Raw genomic sequence first — 11,863 nt, forward strand, 5'->3', positions numbered from 1 at the left:
ATGAAGTGTGAATCGCAGAGTAGTAATTTCATGTATACATTACCGACAAATTCTGCATAAAAGTGGAGGCACAGTGAGTCAGTACAGTATAAATGGGTCTGTTCGAAATTGCAGCCAAGGGCATGAAGTGACCGGAAATGAGCCACGAATTTTTAGACCCATTTGAGTACATGCTCCATTAGAAAAAGGTCAGAGAAGTTATATGTACCCAGGTTCACAGTTAGAGTCCTTATTATAAAGTGTAATCACTAAATCTATTCATTGCATTGGCAGACCTCTGAAATTAACAGATACGATCCTCTTAACTGCAAACATACTTAAATTACAAATTGTCAGGTATAGTTGTCACGTACTGCTGAAAGTATCCGTTGCAGCTCGGTCACAGAGCTCAGTGGCGGAATAAAAGACCAGAGACGTTACTACACCGTTACCTTGACGATTCTGGTGTCTAGAAGCCGCTGATCTCAGGAGCGTATGCGAGTGCTTCCAGTGTTACAAACACACCTGTCAATAGCCTACAAGCAATAAAACAATGTTTCATGAAGGGATGAGTCACGGCGCATGATCTGGAACATATCCCGCTCCGTCTTGCTTTTATTTCCCTACGTTTAGAGCTTATGATTGCAACAGGTGGTGGGTTTACAACATGCTGAATTCTTAATACAGCACTGTTCGTTAATACTAATCGCTTGTAGGCTATCATGTACCTAAACTTTGCTGTAAGCCCATTTCGTTTCCATGTATCATTGTTGGTACTGCTATTGTCTCAAGCGTTAGGTTACTCGAGAACTTTTGGAATTGGTATCTAGTAAGCAGTTGTAGTCGAAGAAACTCCTCCGAAGTTACTGAAATTTGCAAGAAGTCCGGGAACTAGAAGAAAATTTCAAAGGGACCACGAGCTGACGAGAAACTAACATTGTATTACTTGCCAATTTGGGTGAACCGATCACCATCAGCCAGTTAGGCAAAGTCCCTACTGCGACATCAAACACAAATAAAAAACCGTCCTTCGTTGCTAAAACTGACTTTAGTAGTAAAATAGATCAATGAGTACGGCCAGCAGTAAAAGTTTTATTTTATGTCTGATGCCACAGTAAGAGCGTTGCCATACTGCATGATGTAAACAATTTCATGGCATTTGAAGACGATCTGTTGGTCGAAACTACTAATTAATAAAAGTTTGTTTTATCAGCAGCTCTTGGTGGGTCTGGTACATGATTTCTCTTTTCAGACATTTACGAACTGTGGGACACTAGATCAGAAAACATATCTGCTCGCTTTCCATCAGATTTACAGAAAAAACGTTATCATCACTTCAACAACGAAACCAAGTGCGAAAAAATACGAAAATTACCGATTAGCCTAACAAGTGACCGTTATATACTGCTTGCTAGAATAATATGTTGAAAAATAGAAACAAAATCGAAAATGTAGTGGAAGAAGATCAGTTTGGTTTCAGGAAGGGAGAAAGTATCATAGAAGGGATTCCTACATAGCAGTTGGTTACGGAAGACTGATACAAAACCGGCATACTTTCCTAGCGTTTATTGCGCCAAGGGAAGTCTTTGACCATGCAAGGCGCAAAAAGATGTTCATAACCCTTAGAAGACTGTTACTAAAGTAACCTAAAGTGCAGACCGGATGAATGAACTGCAACGTCCAGAAAACTCAATTGAAGGCAATAAAAGTAAAAGGTGAAGGAAGACGAGATCGCATAAGGCAGGGTTACGGTTTATCGCATCAGTGGTTCAACTCTGAAGGAGACTGTTGACAGGATTTCACACAAAATAAACACGACTGCAGCTGTCAGAAGATTTCAGGATAAGACCCCTGTAAACGCCAGCCAGATGAAAGTCTATCTTCTGTTTGAGTTTAATCTATGTTCATATGTGGCATGAATTCAGTGTCAGTGTCTGCAAATATTCCCCTTTTAAACGAGATTTTGACCCATGAATGAACAACAATGCGATGTAAATTATATTGATGAATTATTCGAAAGTAGGTAGAACTTTCATAAGCGCAATGGTAAATGTAATGGGATCTTCAGCAGGTGTTTCAGCAACGCAAAATTATAACCATGAAATTCAAACGATCCAATACAATATGAAACTGTAAGGCGTCCTCTCCCGAAGGGAACACACGGTGTATGGAGGCTCTATACACCTTAATAACACCTATTCGTAATAAGCATGAATCATGACACCACTCACAACATATTCAGGATCAGCATGTTCCTCAAAATTGTCTGTAGTTCAAACAAACCTTATACTTGCTGTGATATTCATGCAAAGAAATAAATATACTGACTACCGATACCAGTTTACCAGAATAACGCATCTTCTGAGGGCAGAACGTGTTCGATAAATTCTGTGACGCATGAATTTGATAACTCACAAAATGTAACTTTTGAGATACATGATAAAACAGAAACTGGTAACGTTTTGTAGACTATAATTGAATTATATTTTATTTATATTTCCCTTTCAAAGCTAACAATATAAACTACGTAATTATTCACAAATTTTTGACAATATACCTTACCGTTTTGCGATGAAAAAAAATTAAAATAAAAATTTGATTTTTTCACTCCATGAACGTAATAAACCAAAGCAATACTTTTTTAACTCATCATCTTCATCATCCTATGAATTTTCTGACTCACTTTCAGTCTGAGAGCGTTGTCGTTGTTGTTGCGGCTGCTCTTGTGTTTGTTGATCTGTCGCTTGTGTATCCTGTAGTGTGCATGGTGTAGGCACTTTGCTCCTCAGTCCAGCATTTAATTGTCGATGTTATTCAGGTATAAATTGGCACAGTTTCCTCAGGTCCTTCAGCTTAGTTTCACTGAATAGTAGGTGGTACTGGCGGAGAGGTGGTCGGCGTTTTGTGCGTATACTGCCTTTCTTTGCAACGTATACTTGTATTTTTCCACTTCTGGATTGTGTGAATATACAGTGGAGTATTTTCCTAGTAAGCGTTGGGAAACCATGATGCCTGCAGCCTTTCATATACTCACGATGTTGTTATTAGTGTCTTTCTTCGCCGATCGGTATCGCCGTGAGGTTCCAGGCGCTTCAGTCTGGAACCGCGTGACTGCTACGGTCGCAGGTTCGAATCCTGCCTCGGGCATGGATGTGTGTGATGTCCTTAGGTTAGTTATGTTTAAGTAGTTCTAAGCTCTAGGGGACTGATGACCACAGATGTTAAGTCCCATAATGCTCAGAGCCATTTGAAGCATTTTTTTGTCTTTCTTCCCCAATATTAGATAGGTCTTCAAATTTTCAAGGACTTCCTGGGCCCTCCGGTTCACATGAAAAGGCTTTTCTTCTTGCATGTTTCTACTAATTTGTACCAGCTTCTGGTGTATATACTCTACTGGCCATTAAAATTACTACATCAAGAAGAAATGTAGATGATAAACAGGTATTCATTGGACAAATATATTATACTATATCTTACATGTGATTACATTTTCACGCAATTTGAGTGCTTAGATCCTGAGAAATCAGTACCCAGAACAACCATCTCTGGCCGTAATAACGGCCTTGATACGCCTGGGCATTGAGTCAAACAGAGCTTGGATGGCGTGTACAGGTACAGCTGCCCGTGCAGCTTCAACACGATTCCACAGTTCATCAACAGTAGTGACTGGCGTATTGTGACGAGCCAGTTGCTCGGCCACCATTGACCAGACGTTTTCAGTTGGTGAGAGATCTGGAGAATGTGCTGGCCAGGGCAGCAGCCGAACATTTTCTGTATCCAGAAAGGCCCCTACAGGACCTGCAACATGCGGTCGTGCATTACCCTGCTGAAATGTAGGGTTTCTCAGGGATCGAATGAAGGGTAGAGCCACGGGTCGTAACACATCTGAAATGTAACGTCCACTGTTCAAAGTGCTGTCAATGCGAACAAGAGGTGACCGAGACGTGTAACCAATGGCACCCCATACCATCACGCCGGGTGATACGCCAATGTGGCGATGACGAATACACGCTTCCAATGTGCGTTCACCACGGTGCCGCCAAACACGGATGCGACCATCATGATGCTGTAATCAGAACGTGGATTCATCCGAAAAAATGACGTTTTGCTATTCGTGCCCCCAGGTTCGTCGTTGAGTACACCATCGCAGGGGCTCCTGCCTGTGATGCAGCGTCAAGGGTAACCGCAGCCGTGGTCTCCGACCTGATAGTCTATGCTGCTGCAAACGTCGTCGAACTGTTCGTGCAGATGGTTGTTGTCTTGGAAACGTCCCCATCTGTTGACTCAGGGATCGATACGTGGCTGCACGATCCTTTACAGCCATGTGGAATAGCTGCCTGTCATCTCGACTGCTAGGGATACGATGCCGTTGGGATCCAGCACGCCGTTCCGTATTACCCTCCTGAACCCACCGATTCCATATACTGCTAACAGTCATTGGATCTCGACCAACGCGAGCAACAATGTCGCCATACGATAAACCGCAATCGCGATAGACTAGAATCCGACCTTTATCAAAGTCGGAAACGTGATGGTACGCAGTTCTCCTCCTTACAAGAGGCATCACAACAACGTTTTACCAGGCAACGCTGGTCAACTGCTGTTTGTGTATGAGAAATCGGTTGGAAACTTTCCCCATGTTAGCACGTTGTAGGTGTCGCCATCGGAGCCAACCTTGTGCGAATGCTCTGAAAAGCTAATCATTTGCATATCACAGCATCTTCTTCCTGTCGGTTAAATTTCGCGTCTGTAGCACGTCATCTTCGTGGTGTAGCAATTTTAATGGCCAGTAGTGTACACCACGGAGTTTCCTTTTCTTCCTATACCGTCGTAGTCACGATCACAAGATAAAAATGTATGCGCAGATATAGGAAACTTGTGCTCCACTGTATGGAATAATTTCCGTACATGAACAACACAGTACCAAAAAGTTACCAAATTCACGTTTTTGTTTTGGACTCCACATGAATCTGACCAAGTGATCAAGTGTTTGGCTTCTGTTGACCCTTCTAACTGTTCTATGTTTGTATATAAACATGGCAATACTTCTTGTGATCTCTGACCAGCAATATCCTCGAACCACACATGAATGTGATAGTCTCCTTTAGAGTAATAGAATTCAAGGTTTCGTGTCCACAATTGCCTGGGATAATATGTGGCACTGGTATTTATGTGTGGAGTTGGTAGCCTATGCTGCACATCAAATGCTCTCATGAAGAGTGTTCACATCCAGCAGCGTTCTGAAAATCCATCTGTGTGGACTTTTTCAGCTTTGACTCTTAGGATGTTCCTTTTCTCTGTTTCTGATTAGTACTTCTTACAGTCATTTCTAGCACTTCACAGTACTTACATGTGTCCAAAGTGGGTTCGCCAAAATGTTAATTAAATTCTGTGACGAAAATGTGTTTGAAGAAGGTGCATGATGTTGTGTGTGTATTGAGTACCGAACTGGGGACCTAGAAACGTCCCGCCGTAGCCCTCAGTGGTCCACAACCCCAAAACAAGCCATAGCAGTCCAACCACTCCACCGCCGCCCCACACCAAACCCAAGATTATTCTGTGGTTCCGCCCCCAGTGGAAACCCCCCTCGCCCTCCCCCCCCCCCCCCCCCCCCTCCCCTCGGGATCATCTCATACCACAGACGAGTGTAACTGGTGAAGTATATGCATACATGGATACAATGTTTGTGCAGCAATCGCCGACGTAGTGTAACTGAGGCGGAATAAGGGGAATCAGACCTCATTCGCCGAGGCAGATGGAAAACTGCCTTAGAAATTGTAAGTAGGCTGTTTAGGTTCTTATATTGGTAACGCCACGGCCACGTAGCGCTCTGTATGAAAATCACTGGCTGTGCTGTGTGCAGTCTGTGGCTGGGTGGCATTGTTGTAATATTCGCCATTGTAGTGTTGGGCAGCTGGATGTTAACAGCGCGTAGCGTTGCGCAGTTGGAGGTGAGCCGCCAGCAGTGGTGAATGTGGGGAGTGAGATGGCGGAGTTTTGGACAGTAAATTTGTAAGACTGGATGCCATGAACTGATATGTATATTATGACTTTTGAACACTATTAAGGTAAATACATTGTTTGTTCTCTATCAAAATCTTTCATTTGCTAACTATGCCTATCAGTAGTTAGTGCCTTCAGTAGTTTGAATCTTTTATTTAGCTGGTAGTAGTGGCGCTCGCTGTATTGCAGTAGTTCGAGTAACGAAGATTTTTGTGAGGTATGTGATCTGTGATAGGTATAGGTTATTGTTAGTCAGGGCCATTCTTTTGTAGGGATTATTGAAAGTCAGATTGCGTTGCGCTAAAAAAAAAAAAAAAGTATTGTGTGTCAGTTTAAGCACAGTCATGTATAATTTTTCTAAGGGGACGTTTCATATGTCGACCCTTAGACGAGGATAACTCACTGGAATCTTCTGTTTTTTTCCTTGTAGTTTGTGTAATTAGTGTAGCTATTGTTTATTGCTAGTGCGTAATTATAGAGAGAATTTCCTTTGTAGTTGTAGTTTTTCATTGTTGTACAGTAAAACACTTGTGGCATGCATGCAGATTTGCACCAAGTATTTCGCAGTTGCGCTTGCAATTAACTAGATATTATTTTCAGTGCTATGTTAATGTGTTTTCTTATTTTGCTCTTCTAATTGTGCTTTTCTGTGTTATCGTGTGAAATATTGTGACAATAATGGCGTGTGAAAAACGTAACACTAGGCTCCAAAGTAAACTGAGAAATAATAGTGACGACGAGCATAGCTTATCAGCACCACTGTGTAGTGAATTAACAGACATTCGAAGTAGTAATTTGGTAACTGTGCATAGGGAAATGGAGCGGGCGGCAAATAATGGTGTAGACAATGAAACAAGTAGTGAACAGGGAGCATTATCGATCGATCGGTCGGAAACAGCTCGCCTCAGGAATCCGAAACGACAGAACACAATATTGCAAATACAGTAGACTCAGGTTTTGGGTCCTCACCGTTTTCTCAAATAAGTCAATATACATTTTCTGCTCGTCAAAATGTGAATGTTGCCGGTGCAAATGCACTGCCGAAAAGCATAGAGGAACAGATTCCAGACACTAATACATTATTATTGCAATTAATGCAGCGAATCAAAAAAAATCAGAGACAAACACAGCAACAGATAGATACAATGGAACAAAATCTTCAAAAGTTAGACACAATGGAAGAAAATCAGAGACAAACATAGCAAAAGCTTCAAAAGTTAGACACAATGGAACAAAATCAGAGACAAACACAGCAAAAGCTTCAAAAGTTAGACACAATGTACCAAAATATTCGGAAGTTAGAGACTACGCTTGAACAAACACGTGAAGATTTAACTACTGAGTTACATAAAATCGAAGCGAAATGTCAAAAAGTCTGTAATGACGTAAACCACAAATTTGTGAGCATTTCCAACCTATTTTTTCGCGGCATGAAAATGCATTACAGAATCACGAAGCAGCCATTAAGAAACTGCAAACTATTGTTCATGAAAATCACGACACCTTGCAAGCTAAAATTGACTCAGTTGCTTCTACCGATTCAGTTACGCAACTTGCAAAAACTCAGGAAAACTTAAAGGACACAGTAGATACTCTGAAAATTGGTTCAGAAAGACACATGGAGGAAATTAGTTCATTATCAGAGAAAGTAGTTGAACTTTCGGATCAGATAAATAATTTATCTACGAAGGTAGATGATAATCTGAATGACACAAGACCTGTAGCCATCACTGACACAGAAGAGTATGAACAAATTAAGAAATTCAAACAAAATCAGAATCAAATTAATACGCAACACAAAAGAGAAATCCGGGAAGTACAAGATCAATTGGCACAAGTAATACAAGAATTACGTACTTCAGAGGACACTCGCTCTCCAACACGGGAAGAGGGACTTAGAAATACGGAAAAGCCACAACATAAGAACACAGGGCATTTCGGAAATTATGAAAGAAATTGGCAAGGTGCACCGAATTTTGAGATGGATCCGCCGATACGACGTAACAGTGACCGATATGCGACTCGCCGACACGATGATTTTGACTATAAGCTGTTCATTACTACACGTAAATTCAAAACATTTAAGAATTCTGGCAACGACATTCATCCACATGCGTGGCTCCATCTATTCTCTCAGTGTTTTCCTCCCAACTGGTCATTAGAGCACAGATTAGAATTTATGTGTGGCTACTTAGAGAATGAACCAGCTGTAAGAATGCGATCGGTCATTCACGATTGCCACAGTGAAGGGGAATTTTATCATGCCTTCCTCTCAGCATATTGGTCTCAAGCTACACAAGATCGAGTAAAACATAGCATCATAATGACGAAACATTTCGAACAATCTGAATTTTCCAGTCTTGTGAAATATTTTGAAGAGATGTTGCACAAGAATCAGTACCTGTCAGACCCATACAGCCCCTCAGAATTCATCCGCATTTGCTTAATCAAATTACCTGAACATTTACGACATATTATTTTGGCAGGACGTTGCAAAGTCGACATTAAAGCTTTTCAGGGACTCTTACAAGAATTAGAAATTGACACTGACAATCGCGGAACGCGAAAACAGGAACACAACAATTACAGGTCACATCCGTCGCAATTCCGCGATGAAAGAAATAATAACTGGACACGAAAGGCTATTCTTACAACGCAAATCGTGCCAAAACAGACACCACGCGTATGACAACAGTTGGCAAAGTAATAATAGTTACAGAGAAAGATCACATTTCCATAGTAATGAATATCACAGAGATAACCAGAGAAACAGACAATATGGGAACCAAAATAATTATTATCAAGGGAGACAGAATAGCGTCAGACGCAACGGTCCACCGCGCAGTTACGATTCAGGGAGAAATTCTCCACCCTGTGACCGACAAGAAAGAAACTATGGAATCTACCGACGTGACGACAGACGATATGATCGTAACGACAGACCTGAATTGCATCAGAACTGGAGGGATTCAAACAGGTCAGGGCCCTCTCGACAAGGTGAACTTGTAGAACTTAGGTCTCCAAATCCCAATAACGACGCGCGCCAACAAAGAGACAATAGGCAATGACACACACCGCTGGCAGCCACAAAACGTACTTATGAAACTGACGACGCAGCTGCCGGAGCTAGTAATTACGTAAAAATGGAAGACATTAGGAACATCTTACTCCAGGTACACGACGTAAAACATAACAACATTGCATATCCTGTGATTCACATTACAGTAAATGACGTAAAATTTACGGCAGTACTTGACTCTGGCAGTCCCACTTCAGTGATTAGTGAAACAGCCTTTAGCAAATGCAACAAATCGAACGATTGCCCCACACTTCCGTTACGTAGGATTAAATTACAAGGTGCGGTCGTTGGAAAAAGTGTATATGTACGCCAACAAAGCAACGTAGAATTCTTTTGTCAAAGCCATAGCTTCTCTATGAACTTTCTTATTGTTCCATTATTGTCGACGGAAGTTATATTGGGAGTAGACTTTTTCAATGAATACAAAGCAATCTTAAACTTTAACGATGCTGAAATAAGTTTAGAGAAAGAAGGTAAGTCAATAGCTTTGAAATTTGAAGATTGGCTCTCAAACCATGACGAGGAAATTAATCGGCTTTACCTTCTGTTAGACAACAGTTCGGAATATTCTACGGAACTAGACACTAACAATCACTCTGCAAGTACTGACAGGGATGATATCGACGACGTATTTGAAACTAATGAGTTACTTCAGATTAAAATCCAAACAATTGAGAATTGTAATGACACTGATAGGCAGGACCTTTTTGAGATTTTACAAGCACATTCCACAGTTTTTACTCACCAAACAGGAACAATCAAGGGATTTCAATACCAATTTCGTGTTCGTGAGGATACTAAATTTTGTATTAGACCACATGTAATTCCAGCACATTATAGGGACCGTGTTAGAACAGAAATACAATCTATGCTTGACGAGGGCATTATTGAGCCTGCAGTAAGCTCATACAACAATCCATTACATGTTGTTGAGAAGAAAAATGGATCGATCAGACTTGTCTTAGATTCGCTACAAATCAATACTATCATTATTCCTGAAACAGACAGGCCGCAAACGATGGAAGAACTTCTTCAAAATTTTAATGGTGTAAAAAATGGAAATGTCGTGTGGCTGCGGCCACCCGTCGGGTAGACCGTTCGCCTGGTGCAGGTCTTTCGATTTGACGCCACTTCGGCGACCTGCGTGTCGATGGGGATGAAATGATGATGATTAGGACAACACAACACCCAGTCCCTGAGCGGCGAAAATTTCCGACCCAGCCGGGAATCTAACCCGGGCCCTTAGGTTTGACAGTCTGTCACGCTGACGACTCAGCTACCGGGGCGGACTTTAATGGTGTAAAAGTGTTGTCTTCTATTGATCTCAGATCCAGCTTTTATCACATCGAACTTCAGCCAGAATGTAGAAAATACACAGCTTTTCTTTGTTTCGGCGTTTGTTATCAATTTCGGAAACTTTCTTTTGTTTTGAACAATTCTTCGGCAGCATTCATTCGCGGGCTAAATTCCATATTACCTGAGTTCTTAAAACGTCACATCACCTTATATGTGGACGATATTCTGATAGCAGAAGCCTCATGGGAACAACATAATCGCATCCTCAACAGTTTGTTACGTATTTTTGCAGAATCTGGAATTACAGTTAACTTGGAAAAGTCTGAATTTGGTAGGTCAAAGGTGAGGTTTCCGGGACATATTATTTCTTCTGAAGGCATTCAGTCGGATCCTGAAAAGTTAGAAGCAATCAGAGCCATTCCAGTTCCATCCACAAGAAAACAAGTCCGCAGTTTTCTAGGTCTCGTAAATTTTTACTGTCGTTTTCTGAATATGCAAATTCTAGCTACACCAAAACTTTGTTCTCTCACTGGAAAAAATACTGTTTGGAACTGGGACGAACGAGCACAGTTGGAATTCAATTCTTTGAAAGAATCGCTACTTAACGCGCCAATACTAACTCATCCAGATCTGTCACAAGATTTCTGCCTTAGCACGGATTCTTCTAAAGTCGATCTTGGTGACCGTTTATTTCAAGAAGCCATAGAAAATGACTCTACTGTTCAGAAAACCATTGCTTTTGCTGGCTGAGTGCTAACAAAATCTGAAAAAAACTATTCCGTTACTGAATTAGAAGCTTTAGCTATCGTTTGGGCATTTAACAAATTCCGTTTCTTTCTTTCTAGAAAGCACGTAAAAGTATACAGTGATCATCGTGCATTACAATTTCTTATGTCTTCAGAATTAAATCATGACAGGTTGAAACGTTGGGCATTGTTTCTGCAAGAATTCCACTTCACTGTAGTCTACATTCCCGGCAAGGAGTACATTGTTGCGGACGCACTGTTACGCGCACCGGCTGGGCTTGAGAAAAGTAACACAGAAGGCAACCTCGAGAAAAATTTCAGTATTCTTTACATTCAGAAAGTCGCCTTTGAAAACTTCATCACCACATCTTTAAAGGACATTGCTCACGAACAAGATAAAGATCCGATCTGGAAAGACATCAAAAGTAAATGGCATGAAAAGACCCACACGCAGATTCGGCATTATTACCTGGTTAGAAACAACATACTCTTCAAACGCTGCACTGTTGATGACAAGCTATGGGTAATTTGCATTCCAGACGATTTTGTTAATAAGGTCATTTGGTACATTCATTTCAGCTACGAACACGAAAATGTTATCATATTCTTCGAACGACTTGTTATTTGAACAATATGGAAAAGAGAATTCGAAGAGTCTTGTCTATTTGTAAACTTTGTCAAAAGGCGAAAGCATCTACTATCTCACATCGTGCTGCGTTGTTTCCTATCATTCCTTCTAAATTAAAAGAATTTGCTGCTG

Source organism: Schistocerca serialis, chromosome 5, assembly GCF_023864345.2.
Source record: "Schistocerca serialis cubense isolate TAMUIC-IGC-003099 chromosome 5, iqSchSeri2.2, whole genome shotgun sequence".
Classification (NCBI taxonomy): domain Eukaryota; kingdom Metazoa; phylum Arthropoda; class Insecta; order Orthoptera; family Acrididae; genus Schistocerca; species Schistocerca serialis.